Source organism: Pinus tabuliformis, chromosome 2_2 (assembly GCF_031772625.1).
Source record: "Pinus tabuliformis cultivar Carrire ecotype Pingquan chromosome 2_2, CPIR1, whole genome shotgun sequence".
Classification (NCBI taxonomy): Eukaryota; Viridiplantae; Streptophyta; class Pinopsida; order Pinales; family Pinaceae; genus Pinus; species Pinus tabuliformis.
In genome coordinates this window covers 803,231,426-803,246,004 of record NC_142300.1, presented here as the reverse complement: position 1 = coordinate 803,246,004, position 14,579 = coordinate 803,231,426, and the positions used below count along the sequence as shown (strand labels likewise).

General features: G+C 44.4%; 1 non-coding gene and 1 pseudogene across 1 annotated transcript; both read left to right on the top strand.

Moving 5' to 3' along the window:
* Positions 1–318: 318 nt before the first annotated feature.
* Positions 319–1,428, top strand: LOC149195342 (18S ribosomal RNA; annotated as a pseudogene).
* A 12,796-nt stretch (positions 1,429–14,224) lies between these two features.
* LOC149195341 (5.8S ribosomal RNA) lies at positions 14,225–14,378 on the top strand. The gene has a single exon (XR_016255278.1). It is a non-coding gene; the product is annotated as a 5.8S ribosomal RNA (ribosomal RNA).
* Positions 14,379–14,579: the final 201 nt, after the last annotated feature.

Below are 14,579 nucleotides of genomic sequence, written 5' to 3'. Positions count from 1 at the left end.
TCCTAGGTGGCCTCTGTGCGGGGCATGGAGGCCTCTAGAGGCATTTCTAAGGGAGTGGGTGAGTGATCGCTCATTTTCTTGTTGGTTGGGCCATGGCTGCAAACTCCGAAGTGGCCTTGGTGCGTTGTGGCTTGGCAGGTCTGCCCATTGTTTCAACATGTCCTTGCCATGTTGCGTGTGCTTCCTTCTTGGGATGTAAGAGGTGCAAGGCATAAAAGTTTTACATGATATTTTGACATCTCTTTGACTTGATGGGTGTTCAGGTTGGCTCTCGGTAAGAGAGAACCCAGAATTCCCTTTGAAGTGGGAGGGTGCTACCTGGTTGATCCTGCTAGTAGTCATATGCTTGTCTCAAAGATTAAGCCATGCATGTCTAAGTATGAACTAATTCAGACTGTGAAACTGCAGATGGCTAATTAAATCAGTTATAGTTTTTCTGATGGTACCATACTACTCAGATAACCTTAGTATTTCTAGATCTAATACGTGCACCAAGTCTCGACTCTTTGGAAGGGATGCATTTTTTAGATAAAAGGCCGGTGCGGGCTTGCCCGGTTCTCCGGTGAATCATGATAACTCGACGGATCGCACAACCCTTTTGCTGGCGATGCTTCATTCAAATTTATGCCCTATCAACTTTCGATGGTAGGATAGAGGCCTACCATGGTGGTGACGGGTGATGGAGAATTAGGGTTCGATTCTAGAGAGGGAGCCTGAGAAACGGCTACCACATCCAAGGAAGGCAGCAGGCGCGCAAATTACCCAATCCTGAAATGGGGAGGTAGTGACAATAAATAACAATACCGGGCTCATCGAGTGTGGTAATTAGAATGAGTACAATCTAAATCCCTTAATGAGGATCCATTGGAGGCCAAGTCTGGTGTGAGCAGCCATGGTAATTCTAGCTCCAATAGCGTATATTTAAGTTGTTGCAGTTAAAAAGCTTGTAGCTAGATCTTGTGTCGTAAAGGTAGGTCCGCCTACTTTGTGTGCACCTGCCCTTCCATCCCTTTTGTCAGCGGTGTGCTCCTGACCTTAATTGGCTGGGTCACGGTTCCAGCGCTATTATTTTGAAAAAATTAGAGTGCTCAAACTAAGCTTATGCTCTGAATACATTAGCATGGAATAACGTGATAGGAGTCTGGTCCTATTGTGTTGGCCTTCGGGACCGGAGTAATGATTAATAGGGACTGTCGAGGGCATTCGTATTTCATTGTCAGAGGTGAAATTCTTGGATTTATGAAAGACGAATCACTGTGAAAGCATTTGCCAAGGATGTTTTCATTAATCAAGAATGAAATTTGGGGGCTTGAAGACGATCATATACCATCCTAATCTCAACCATAAACGATGCCGACCAGGGATCAGTGGATGTTGCTCTAAGGACTCTGCCAACACCTTTTGAGAAATCAGAGTGTTTGGATTCTGGGGGGAGTATGGTCACAAGGCTAAAACTTAAAGGAATTGACAGAAGGGCACCACCAGGAGTGGAGCCTGTGGCTTAATTTGACTCAACACGGGGAAACTTACCAGGTCCAGGCATAGTAAGGATTGACAGATTGAGAGCTCTTTCTTGATTCTATGGGTGGTGGTGCATGGCCGTTCTGAGTTGGTGGAGTGTTGTTGGGAAAAGTATCCAATACGGAATGACCCTATCCCACTCTAAGGGTGATAGTACCTCAGCAAAAATCGAAGCAAAGCTATCTAAGATTTCTTCTTTATGAAAGTAAAATAGGGGAGAAAGAGATCCACTAACCGATGTCTTTCGCTAATGGTTGATCCAATCTCCTCTCCTTGCTGCTTGCTCCCAGCTCCTTGCTCTTTCACTGGCCCAGCTACACCAAGATCCTGCAAAATGGCAAGAGAGGGAAACTACAAGAAGCATACATTCATAATTGATTCAAGGATTAGAATAAATCAAATACACAAGCATAACAATACACCATTGAGACACATGCATATAGAAGAACCTCAAATGCTTTATTAATGGAAGAAGTAAAGTTCAGGAAGTGATACAACCATAAGAGGCCCAATCCAGCATCACCTCCCAGCAGAAAGAAATCTCCTCTTCACCTCCTTCAAAGCAAATCACCCAATAGTTCTATACTCAAACCAACAACACTTCCTTACATTCACAAGATTCCAGCCTCCCTAGACCTCATGAGAGAGATCTATATATAGGATTTTTGGAGAAAGGATGAGTCAGCTTGAGCTTGGCATGAAGCTGACTAGTGTTCTCTCTCACTTTAGTTATTCTTCAGTTCTTGAGTCCACTTGGAGGTTCTTGCTTCCACTTGGAGATCTAGACCCTCTTACTCATCACCAGTCGAATTCCCTGATCCAAGTGTCATTTTGGAAGCTTCCTGGGCATTGACACCTTGAGGAATGACTGTGCCACTTGTCCAAACTCGCCCAGTGCAGGTAGCCTTCTTTGCAGTTGACATTTAGCGCAGGTACACAGTGGAGCAGTTGACATTCAGCGCAGATGCTCAGTGGAGCAGTTGACATGATCCAGAATTAGCCTGTTTTTGAGTGTTTTCAGGTGGAGAACTGCTATTCAGTGCTGTGGTTTGCTGACCTTGTTCCTCTAGGGGTAGGAACAACATGTCTTAGGGACTTTGGATCCCTTAGATTATGGACATTTCATGCTTCATGCTGTAAGGCACAAAAATGTCGATAACAGTTGCCCCCTAAAGTATGAGGTCGTTTATCGGGTGAAATGCTTTATCAGGAGGATCCGAAGTTCATTCAATCGCTGAGAGGTGACCTGTAATAAAATACAATACAATACATTATTTTTCATTCTGCTTTCATGATCTAGCTGAGGCGGGCATTCCCATGCTCAGCTTTATAAATTAATTTTGGTACATATAACAGACGATCGTCTGATGGTAGACTGATAATTCTCTGCTGAAATTATCATCCTTTGAGTAGGATGATCATCTGCTGTAATGATGTACATATCAAATGTCTTTATATTTCCTGAATATATATCGCAGCCCGGATGGATGAAATTAGATCCGGGGTCTTCAAACTCGTTCGATCTTCACTCTAAGTACAAGTCGATCCATGTGAGAATTGCGCTGAAGTCGAACATGGAAAGACATCGCTTGATTACCGGTCAATAATGTAAACCGTTAACAAGCGCGAGAGGAATCACTGATAATGATAATGACCCTCAAGGTACTGCAGTACAATTCACGTGGTGTGAATATAGGACTTGGCGTCGAACACCACGCAAAATCTTCTAGTCGAAGGTCATTGATGTATACCTATCGCCGGAAGTGAGAAACTTGCCATTGAGGCATGCAAGCTTCAAAGTACTGAGGGGGGTGTTCCTAGATCAACTTCTTGGATAATGAGCTGAAGTCGACAAGAAGCGATCCGTCAAAGGAGGGCCTTAATGAATCCCACATCAGTGACACGGAACGGAGCTAATGATTTTAATGGAGGTGAAAACAATCTGTGAAATATGATTCAGGGTGGCGATCATGGATGGATGAAGGATAATGTATGGCAGTGGACGGGACACGGTTGACTCTTTCTGAACAACATCTCTTGAACATATAACGACACTGATGTGATGGATCGGTAGCATTACCCCAAATGTGGATGGTTTGGCGAGACCATGGTGATGAGACCGGTGAATGAAACAACCCAACCCGATGTGGTACGGAGGAAAAGTGTCATGTTCAAGAGCGACTTGCTACCATTAAAGCTTTGAGGTTCTCCCAATTTTTCCCCAGTCATTTCTGACCAGTACCTCTTTATTTTTGTCAAGCTTGAGGAGGATAACATATGCTTGTTCTATAACCTGCCCTTCGGGCAGGCCCATCGCTATGTTTTAACGAGCTTAGCGATAGGGAAACTCGTTCTCGTCTAAAGACAAGTTTGTCGCTATTTAATCCTTTTAACGAGTCTAACGACAAGGAAAACTCGGTCCGTTTCATTTTTAGAGAGTCTGAAAAGGTACAGAAAGTTAACTCCAAAATTCTTTTTTTGTCATCTAATCCCTTAAGTCCGAAAAAGTATAAAACAATACAGAAGGGATGAGTTTTCGATAATTTTAACTAGCCGAATAAAACAAGCGCTCGACCTTTTTGTGCAATAATCCCTCAGGTCCAAAAAGATTAAAATCTAGAGGAGGGATAGCTCTTCCGGTCCTTTTAACGAGCTGGAAGGCCAAAACTCGGCAAACTTTTCATATTTTACGAGTCAGTTGAAAAGAGCTTAAAGAAGACTTGTCTTCTGAGGAACGAGTGATGAACAGGGTTAGCAGATGATTCCAGGTACAGGTTGGAATTTTCCAATCACGGTAGTGTCACAAGGATGGCTAGGTGAAATCACTCTTCGCAGCTGTTCCTCAAAATGGGTAAACAATCATATGGAGGTAAACGATTGGCCAAATGAAAAGTGGAGGTGACGGTACACAAACACGACCAAGGCTTTTATGGTTGATCAGGTTACGTACTCAATGGTTATTTACCGGGATGGGTTCATTTTTTAACGAGCTTGAATGCGCCAAAACACTACTCAATCTTATGTTTATTTTTTAATGAGCATGAACTATGTGCTAAAACTGCTCGGATCTCGCTTTTTATTTTTTAACAAGCATAAATTCCGCAGTAAAACTGCTCGATGATAAGTTTGCATGCCCCCAGCATAATAACGCAAATCGAGGCACATGCCCCCCAAGCTTCATTGCATTCAACTCGGTGGTTGGAATGAAGGTTTACCTTTGAGAAAGGGGATTTGTTTCATTTTTTAATGAGGTTGACACAAGATAAGAACCGTCCTCGGCATCCAAATCCATTAGATGTAGAAGGTTTCATATTCCACTGTGGCCACTTCCGCCAGATTACTCGGAGGCGGTAGGGCAAAAGTACCCATTAAGGCAGGGTCTTTTAGGAGACCTACTCCGATATTTTGGAGCGAATGATTCCTTCCATGGATCATTGGAATGCTTCCCGTAACTTGCGAACTATTGGGGAGAAAAGTTTGTTGGTCAACGATTGTAATTCCTCCTTGGAAGGGAAATGCAATCTTCCTAAAATAGGTCGACACAACAGCTGCCATGGCATATATCCATGGTCTTCCTAGTAGGATGTTGTAATCAAGATTCCCATCGATGACTTCAACATCTATTTCTACCGTTTTTCCCTCTAGTTTAACTTTCAAGTTATTTAGTATACCATATGGGGTATATGTCCTTCCATCGAATGCTTTTAACGTCGTCGCAGACCTCGACAAGGTTGGAGATCCTAAAGTTTTCCAGCAACTCATCAACATAATGCATGTAGATGCCCCCTCATCAATAATTGTTCGATGAACAGTTTTGTTGAGGGCTTTCACTTGAATAAGGAAAACTAGTTGAGCTGGTAACTGAGGGTCATATCCTTTATGATCAAAGGCCACAAGATTGGAATCCATTGGGTCAACTCCACCTATTGCTGATAATAAAGCTTGCTCTTGGGAGAAGCAATTTTGCGGTACCTCAAGTGTCGACATAACGGACGACGATTGGGCCAGGTCCTCTATCTGTGCTATTTTCGTACAAGGATTAAATGTCAATTTGTGTACTGCTCCCTTTTGCGACTTTATCATTGGCTCAGGGACGATGGGTGGCACAACTTCGGTCAAAGTTGTTGTCGAACTACTAGGTTGTTCATTAGCCTTGTTGTTCGACAGCTTTGGATTCCTGTAATCCTTATTCCTCGTCAAAGCATCATTTTGCTGCTTTGATACAGACAACATAAGCACTTGGGATCAGCAAGCATTTTGATTAGCAACCAGTTCGGTTCTCGGGCTTGGAAACGGATCAGTCAACACAGCTGAGGTTTTCGAACTCTTAAAGAATCTTTTAAGCTCAACTTTGTATGGACAATCTGCTGTCCAATGATCCTCATCGCATATATGACACCCCGTAGGGGGTTTCCTTTTTCTCCCTTTCTTTTTCTTCTTGCCCCCTGGTTGCTTCAGTCGTTTGCCTTTGTCGTCCGACACGACACTTACTTCCGAGGCAAGAAGTTCCTCATTTGCATTTTGACCAGAAATCATACGGGCCTTTTTAGATATAGCCTTTGTCGATTTCATGTCTGTTGCGCCAATCACGCCATCGCCGGCATGAGAGTCACTATTTGATTCAGGAGGAGGAGGAATTGAAAATTCCGGTCTAGGGGCGTCAGGTATTTTATCATAGAGTGTGCCAGACTGAGTATATACTAAGTCTAGATATTATGCACGAGCAATAACTTGCTCCTCCGTTACGACTCCCCCCTTGGCCACATCTTCCGTTATGGCAGGAAGTAACGAATTTATAAACCATTCAGCTAACAACTGATCTGGAATGTAAGTCTTTACCATCCTGCGACGACGACGCCACTCATGTATATGATCGGATATATGTGTGGCCGTCGTCTGCTTGAAGTTGGTTAATATTTCTGTTCCAGTTTCATACCTTATCGGTAATTGGAAATGGGTTAAGAAAGTCATGGCTAGGGAACTGAAATTGTCGAAAGAGGCTCTAGGTAATTCAATATACCATTTAGCCGCTCGACCCGTCAATGTCCTATGAAAAAGGCGAAGTCTTATCGAATCATCGTTCAGGGTGTTCGACGAACACCACAGATGAAAATTCATCACGTGATTCGATGGGTCTTCACCTGGATTTCCATTGAATTTAGGAATGTCAGATGGAAGTTTATGAGGAATCGCTGGCCACCAAGGGGAATAAGCAATCGGATCGTTTGTTAACTGGTGTAAATCAGGTAACTCTAGAGTTGCCACGAATGGTAACTGTTGATTCAGGTTAGGCGAAGCATAACTAGGGTACGATGGAATCGCTTGAGCAGTGGGCCTTTGCATACCAGCATAATGTAATTGATGTTGGTATGACTGATACGGTTGGTGGACTTGACCACTGTAAAGTGGTTGGTTTTGACCGTTTTGGATATACGGTTGTCCACTGTTCGCAAAGATCTGTTGCTCAGAACCTTGGTATACTTGCTGGAATTGTGGTTGTTGGTATTGCACTAACCATGGTTGTGAAGCCATGTTCTGTTGTGCTATGCTAACCGTTGGACCGAGGTGTGGGGTAATTGTACCCGTTTGGACCTGTGTCGCCCCACCAGTTGGCGATTGTGGTTGTGACCCATGTTCAAGAGGCTGTTGCATTACAACCTGAGAAATCTGAGGTTGACATGTAACAGGTATCGCTTGAACTTGTGACACAGTTACAATAGCCGGTGTGGTTGGGATGTTCGTCATAGGTACACACTGTTGCATAGAATATACAACCCTTGGTTGTTGAGGTAGCATAGGTACCCAACTACTTGATGCAATTCCAGTATAACCTGAATACTGTTGAGAACTGCCATATGGATATCCTCTCGGAGGAGGTAATGAAAGGGCATACTGCCCCCCATATGGTAGTAATCCAGAACTCAGAGGGATTGTTAGTCCTTGAGGACTAGATGACCCAAATTGACCTACATAAGGATCAATCTGTCGAGTTTCAACGTAAGAGTTGCTGGATATTACTCCGGATGAACAAACTGGAACAGACCATACTATCGAAATAGTCCCTTGGTGGACTCCTTCTAGTGGTTGTGAGCTAGTTGGGATAGTTGGTATGCCGACAAACATTGTCGGAGTGACGGCAGGGGCTTCTGCTGTCGCTGTGTCATTTGACACAGTCCTAGATGATGACGGTTGTTCAGACATTTTAAGTCTATCCAATAGATTGCCTAGCGATTCTACAGGAACTTCCACTTGTTGTGGATTAACTTCTGATGAAGGAAATAGAGTGACCCCGACTCCAAAATGGGTTGGAGTACTTGCTTGCGGATCCTCTGCAATTTCCTCTATCGCAATCAAACTCGGTGGAAGAGGAAGACCGTCAGGTCTGTAAAATATTTCTGGTGCCGAAGAAGTGGTTGTTTCGACAGCGACAGTTATTTGAGGAACAAAACTCTCTGGACCGGTTATAGATGGAACTGGTTCAGTTATGCAAGTATTTTCCCCCAGACTAGGATCAGTATTACTGTCCTTCTGTGGCTGTTGAACTTCTTCTATAGAGGCAGGGTTTCCAGAAATGTTTGGAGTAACTGGAACCTCAGATGCAGTTGGAACACTTGTTCTAACTTTTATAGGAGATTTTGAACCGGTTAAACGAGTTCGCTTTGTCCGTACTGTTTTCGATTCCGGAGACAAAGACGGTTGACTCGTAAGCCTCCGCGAACGACGGGGTTTCAATTGACTTTCTTCCACGATTGTGGATTACTCGATAAACCAAAATATTAAAAGGGGAAATTTGTGTTTCCGAATTGAATGAATTTTATTAGACGCTTTTAGACACAACTTGCTTTTTCACTTTTTAAGAGTCGAGAAAAAGCTAAAGATGACTCTAGTCTCCTTCGATGTTTTAACGAGCCTGAAGTGACAAATGCTTGGATGGACTTTTTCAGTTATAGAGTTTGAAAAAGGCCAAAAGAAACTGCTCTGGAGATCTAGGCAGAGGGTGTGCCAAACCTTTCGCAAAACCACAGAATACGTTTTACGGTACGGGTGGTCGATCTTCGTGAATGCTGTGTTCACTGCATTGCGATCAGTAGGGCGGCCGACACGGCTTCCTATGGATAAAAGATATATGCCTATAGGGGTCTTCCAATATATACGCGATGGTACGTGGGAGCACAAGTCCGTATTAGTGCCACCGACTCTCAGGAGGAATCACCCACCTTCTTCGAGATCGACAGTCACTACATTTAACGACGCCGGAACACGTCTCTAGCTTAGACCTCTATGTGTTTGCGTTATGTTTCAAAGCGTTGTTAGGTTCATTCAATATATTTTAAGTTGATCTTTTTAAAGTTTGCCTTTCAAGGTTCACCACGAGATGTATGATACAAATTCCTAAATGCAGTCTAAGATGAGAAGCAAGCTTTTTCAATCTTTTCGACTTATGAAAATCTTAACTACTGAGGGAAAAGAAAGACATCATCCTTTCACACAGATCAAAGAGCACACACTAATGCACTTTTTCCTAAATCAACATACAAACTTATCAAATTCAAAATGCACAATGCAGGTATTTCTTTTCTCTTTCTTAATGTTGATGTATTACAAAAGGAAAGTTGTTGTATAACTTTGAATTCGATTTCAAGTGAAAGCAAACAAGCTTGTCCAAAATCAAAAGACACCTTAAGATTTACTTGTTTCGACACTAGAAATATATAAATTCAAACCATATGATGAAAGTAAAATCTCAATCATCTATGAACAGCAAAAAAACTAACTCTCAATATCAAATCGACACTTATCACAGGTCAAGATCTAAGAGGCCACAGCAAGACTAGTTCACTTTCGTTATGGGAAACTGCAAATGATATAAGAAATACACAAAGAACAAATACAGTTTCTTTATACAAACGAGGCAGAATAGTGGCAAGGAAAGTTGGTTTCAGATAGGCACATTGACTGACAACAGGCTACAAAAACAAGGATGAAGACAGGGCAATAAACAGCAGGGAACCCCAGTTGCACAAGGCAAAACTGGTTCAACGCAGGTGGTACACTGTCAGTTTGACATTCAGCATAGGTAGCCCCTTCAGGACCTGCGATGAAATGCAGACTGCCTTCACAGTGCCTGCAATGAAGAGATAAACTTTTGTTTTTCTCAGTTTTCGGGTCACAAATTGTTCAAAAATCAACAGTTTTTGGCCAAATCAGAAGCTATCAATCAAGTACACACTAAGGGATGAAAAGGAGGATGAAAAGCTATCACTAAGAGCTGTTCAGAGTCCTTGTGGATCAGCTCTTCAAATCATAAACATGCTCAGAAACTTAGCTAGAGTAGCTGCCCTCTACTTTGCATTTGAAAGATCCAAATGCAGTTCGATTCGGTACTCCCTGTGTTTATGAAATGAATAGCAAAAACACAAACAACCAACAAGATACGTTCCCTAGCGGAGTCGCCAATTTGTTGTTGGGAAAAGTATCCAATGCGGAATGACCCTATCCCACTCTAAGAGTGATAGTACCTCAGCAACAATCGAAGCAAATCTATCTAAGATTTCTTCTTTATGAAAGTAAAATAGGGGAGAAAGAGATCCACTAACCGATGTCTTTCGCTAATGGTTGATCCAATCTTCTCTCCTTGCTGCTTGCTCCCATCTCCTTGCTCTTTCACTAGCCCAGCTACACCAAGATCCTGCAAAATGGCAAGAGAGGGAAACTACAAGAAGCATACATTCATAATTGATTCAAGGATTAGAATAAATCAAATACACAAGCATAACAATACACCATTGAGACACATGCATATAGAAGAACCTCAAATGCTTTATTAATGGAAGAAGTAAAGTTCAGGAAGTGATACAACCATAAGAGGCCCAATCCAGCATCACCTCCCAGCAGAAAGAAATCTTCTCTTCACCTCCTTCAAAGCAAATCACCCAATAGTTCTATACTCAAACCAACAGCACTTCCTTACATTCACAAGATTCCAGCCTCCCTAGACCTCATGAGAGAGATCTATATATAGGATTTTTGGAGAAAGGATGAGTTAGCTTGAGCTTGGCATGAAGCTGACTAGTGTCCTCTCTCACTTTAGTTATTCTTCAGTTCTTGAGTCCACTTGGAGGTTCTTGCTTCCACTTGGAGATCTAGACCCTCTTACTCATCACCGGTCGAATTCCCTGATCCAAGTGTCATTTTGGAAGCTTCCTGGGCATTGACACCTTGAGGAATGACTGTGCCACTTGTCCAAACTCACCCAGCATAGGTAGCCTTCTTTGCAGTTGACATTCAGCGCAGGTACACAGTGGAGCAGTTGACATTCAGCGCAGATGCTCAGTGGAGCAGTTGACATGATCCAGAATTAGCCTGTTTTTGAGTGTTTTCAGGTGGAGAACTGCTATTCAGTGCTGTGGTTTGCTGACCTTGTTCCTCTAGGGGTAGGAACAACATGTCTTAGGGACTTTGGATCCCTTAGATTATGGACATTTCATGCTTCATGCTGTAAGGCACAGAAATGTCTATAACATGGAGCGATTTGTCTGGTTAATTCCGATAACGAACGAGAACTTAGCTTGCTAACTAGCTATGTGGAGGCTCCCCTTCGCGGCCAGGTTCTTAGATGGACTATGGCCATTTAGTCCATGGAAGTTTGAGGCAATAACAGGCCTGTGATGCCCTTAGATGTTCTGGACTACACGCGCGCTACACTGATGCAGCCAACGAGTTTTTATTCCTGGTTCGAGAGGATCAGGAAATCTTCTCAAATTGCATTGTGATGGGGATAGACCATTGCAATTATTGGTCTTCAACGAGGAATTCCCAATAAGCACGTGTCATCAACTCGTGTTGACTATGTCCTTGCCCTTTTTACACACCGCCCATCACTCCTACCGATTGAATGATCCGGTGAAGTGTTCATATTGCGTCGACGATGGTGGTTCACCGTCGTCGACGTCTTGAGAAGTTCATTGAACCTTATGATTTAGAGGAAGGATAAGTCGTAACAAGGTTACAGTAGGTGAACCTGCGGTAAGATCATTGATAGCAAGGGTTTTCTTTTTTGGTTCGGGTTGGTTGGGCGTCGATTGCAATGTGGGACTTTGTGGTGCGTCTCTAGGGGAGCGGGTTTGGTGTTTGGCGGGAACATTGTTGGTTGCTTGTCTCGAGGTAACGCTTGTTTTTTCGTGTGTGCTTGCAAGCCATGCTTGTGCTTGTCCCACCCATCCTTTGTTTTTCTTCCCCCCAATGTGTTTCTGTAGGGGGTTCGGAAGCTTGTTTCTTGGGAGCCCTTCCGATGATCTGTTCAGCCGGGCATGGTTGCTGCAGTTGAGGTGCTTGGGAAATACGATGGATAAATTTAGACTCATTCATAGTGGCGGTGCTCGGTCTTTTGTTCATTGGAAAGCATGGGCCAAGGGTGCGGGCTTCCATAGTTGGTTCTCTCGAAAAGGCGATGCGGTTGATGTGTTGACTGGGTGAGCTTTTTCACTGGTGGTTGGGTCGAGGGAGTGGGTGTGCGCATGCTTGGTAGCTCAAACCTTCCGTGAGGGGAGATTGTTAGAGTGCAGTCAGTATGGGATGGATGAAGAGCGATTCAACCCATTGGGATGGCCATCCTAGTCCTTCCCGACCTTTCCTCGACATGCCCTCGCGGAAGGGTTGGGTGTCCAGGTAATGAAAAACCCATCCCTCGGTTTTAGCTCCATCGAGATCGCAATTTTCCCCACCGACGAGCATGAGGGTGGCAATCTTATCTCGTGCCTTTGCAATCGAGGGGATTCCTCATCCTCTCATGAGTCACTCCCCTTCTGAGGGAAAAAGAAGTAGCAGGTTGTGTCTTTGTTCCTCCCTTTGGATTGTGGGTTTTTTGTGGGACTTTCGTCATTTCTTCGTTTCGTGGTGTGCGCTTTGCGAACATCCCTCTCTCTAGTGGCCTTACACCATTGATGTATTTGTGGCCCGCGGATTTCTCTAGCGTTGATTGTCGACCCGTGACAAATCCTCTTTGGAGTTTGATTCTTTGACCCCTGTTGAATCTCTCGCTGGAAAGGTTGTTGGGTGTTTTGTACACGGAGGGGTGGAATAGCGGGGTGGGTTTGTGTTATGGGCAGCAGTCTATTTTTCGTTTGAAGCCTCATGCCACTAGGTTGGGGGGCCGTTTGCCTCTCAGTGACGTGCTCCAGACACTGGTCTCATCATGGCCCTCGTCTTTTCTATTGGTCAATTTTGGGTTGTGATTTATTTGCTTGGTTGTTTTCTATGTTCTAAAGCTAGAAAGGGTGTTGCGCTGAATGCATGTGGGAGGGTGTGAAGAGGTGGGGCGCTTTTTTGATTGGGTGCCTTGTTTGATTTATTTTGGGTTAGCGAACATCTGCTCAACATGTTGTTGAGCTTCTCTCTTTTCTTGGGATCTTTGTTTCTTTGGTGTTGTTTTCTTCCCTTCTTCCTTTTGCCCCTAGCCTTATGGAGGAGAGGTGGGATTGTTTTGGATTGGTGTTCGGGAAGGACGAAAAGTAGTGTGAGTTCCCAGGGTGGCCACCCTAGTCCTTCTTGATCGCCGTACCCTACAGTTTCCCCCTTTTTATGAAGGCGCGGTATTTGGGAAGCTTGTTCTCTATTTGAGCCTCCCTTTGTGAGCCAGTAGCCACGTTTGATATCTCTTGCTTTCCTGTTGTTTTCTTTCCTTCTTGCTTTTGGCCCCTAGCTTTATGGAGAAAAGGTGGGATTGTTGTGGATTGGTGTTCAGGAAGGACAAAAAGCAGTGCAAGTTCCGAGGGTGGCCACCCTAGTCCTTCTCAATCGCCATCCCCTACAGTTCCCCCCTTTTTGCGAAGGCTCGGGGGTGGGGAAGCTTGTTCTCTGTTTGAGCCTCCCCCTGTGCGCTGGTGGATGCGTTTGATATCTCTTTTTCTTTCATGTTGTTTTCTTCCCTTCTTCCTTTTGTCCCCTAGCTTTATGGAGAAAAGGTGGGATTGTTGTGGATTGGTGTTCGGGAAGGATGAAAAGCAGTACGAGTTCCCAAGGTGGCCACCCTAGTCCTTCTCGATCATCGTCCCCTGCAATTCCCTCCTTCTTGTGAAGGCACGGGGTTGGGGAAGCTTGTTCTCTGTTTGAAGTCTGCCCTTGTGAGCCGGTAGCCACGGTTGATATATTCATTTCTCTCTTGTTGTTTTCTTCCCTTCTTCCTCATGACCCCTAGCATTATGGAGAAAAGGTGGGATTGTTGTGGATTGGTGTTCCGGAAGGACGAAACGCAGTGCGAGATCTTGGGGTGGCCACCCTCATCCTTGTCGATCGTCATCCCCTTCAATTCCCCCCTTTTACTGAAGGCACGGGGCTTGGGAGGCTTGTGCTTTGTTTGTGCTTTGTTTTCTACCCTTTTCTTCCTTTCGGTCCCTAGCTCTATGGAGAAGAGGGGGAATTGTTGTGGGCTGGTGTCAGGGAAGGGCTAAAAGTAGTGCGAGCTCTCGGGGTGGCCACCCTAGTCCTTCTCAATCGCTGTTCCACGCATTTCCTGCCTTTTTGCAAGGGCGTGGGGCTGGGGGAGATTGTCCTTTTTTGAAGCCTCCCCCCATGAGGGGGTTAGACACCTTTGTTTCTCTTTCTCTCATGCGTTTTTCCTCCTTTTGCCCCTTGGCTTTACATTTGTTGTGGGGCAGTGCCCCTATTCAGTTTTGTGGCCGATTTTTTGGTAATACGTGGAAACGACTCTCGGCAATGGATATCTCAGCTCTTGTTAAGATGAAGAACGTAGCAAAATGTGATACTTAGTGTGAATTGAAGAATCCCGTGAATCATCGAGTTTTTGAACGCAATTTGCGCCCGAGGCCTCGGTCGAGGGCACGTCTGTCTAGGCATCACATCCCATTCAAATGCGCTTCCTGAAATATGCTAGGGAGTAGCGGAGCTGGTCATCTGTGCCCCATGCGATGCGGTCAGATGAAATACCTCAAGCGATGTATCATGGCATGTGTCGGCGAGCGGTGATCTTGTCCCCTTGGATGGGCAGTCGGCGTTAGCCGATGCGGGCTTTGTGTGGCATTGCTCGAACTTTCTTTGCT